The following is a 555-nucleotide window of genomic DNA, read 5'->3' as shown; positions in this document are numbered from 1 at the left end:
AATTGAAATCGCATCATATGACCCTTTTAACTTATTGCTCACTCATCATCTTGTTTTTTTCATTCATGAACTTTAGCCTGATGGACTAAACAGAGTGTGAATGTACTGACCTTTCAGTGTTTTTGGTTGAGAGCATCTTCAGTCTGATGAGACTCAGCTTTCCAGTCATGTATACATGTCAACAAGTATGTTTATATTTAGCACATTACTGCTTTTAGACTCATTTTAAATTTAATAATTTAAGGGAATCAACTAGAAATACACGAGTTAAAACTGCGTTGTGAACGCAGTTATGAGACCTATATTTTCTCAACCTGTTGTTGTTATTTCTTGTTATTCATTTCTCTTGGTAATTAGATGATGATTTAATGACGAGCAAATTAAATATAGCATCATCACAAGGTCCTTAACATACTTCATGATGAACAAGCAATTTCCAGAAGAAGAACCATGTCTTCAGTCAAAAATAGCTTTTTATTACTTCATCCTGCATGACATGCCTTGCACGTCTTTTTAGTCTTGTCGTATTCAAAAAAAAAAAAAAAAAAAGAATAT

This window comes from Sinocyclocheilus grahami, unplaced genomic scaffold (assembly GCF_001515645.1).
Source record: "Sinocyclocheilus grahami isolate Dianchi unplaced genomic scaffold, SAMN03320097.WGS_v1.1 scaffold290.1, whole genome shotgun sequence".
In the NCBI taxonomy this organism is placed as follows: domain Eukaryota; kingdom Metazoa; phylum Chordata; class Actinopteri; order Cypriniformes; family Cyprinidae; genus Sinocyclocheilus; species Sinocyclocheilus grahami.
This window is presented reverse-complemented; position numbering follows the sequence as displayed.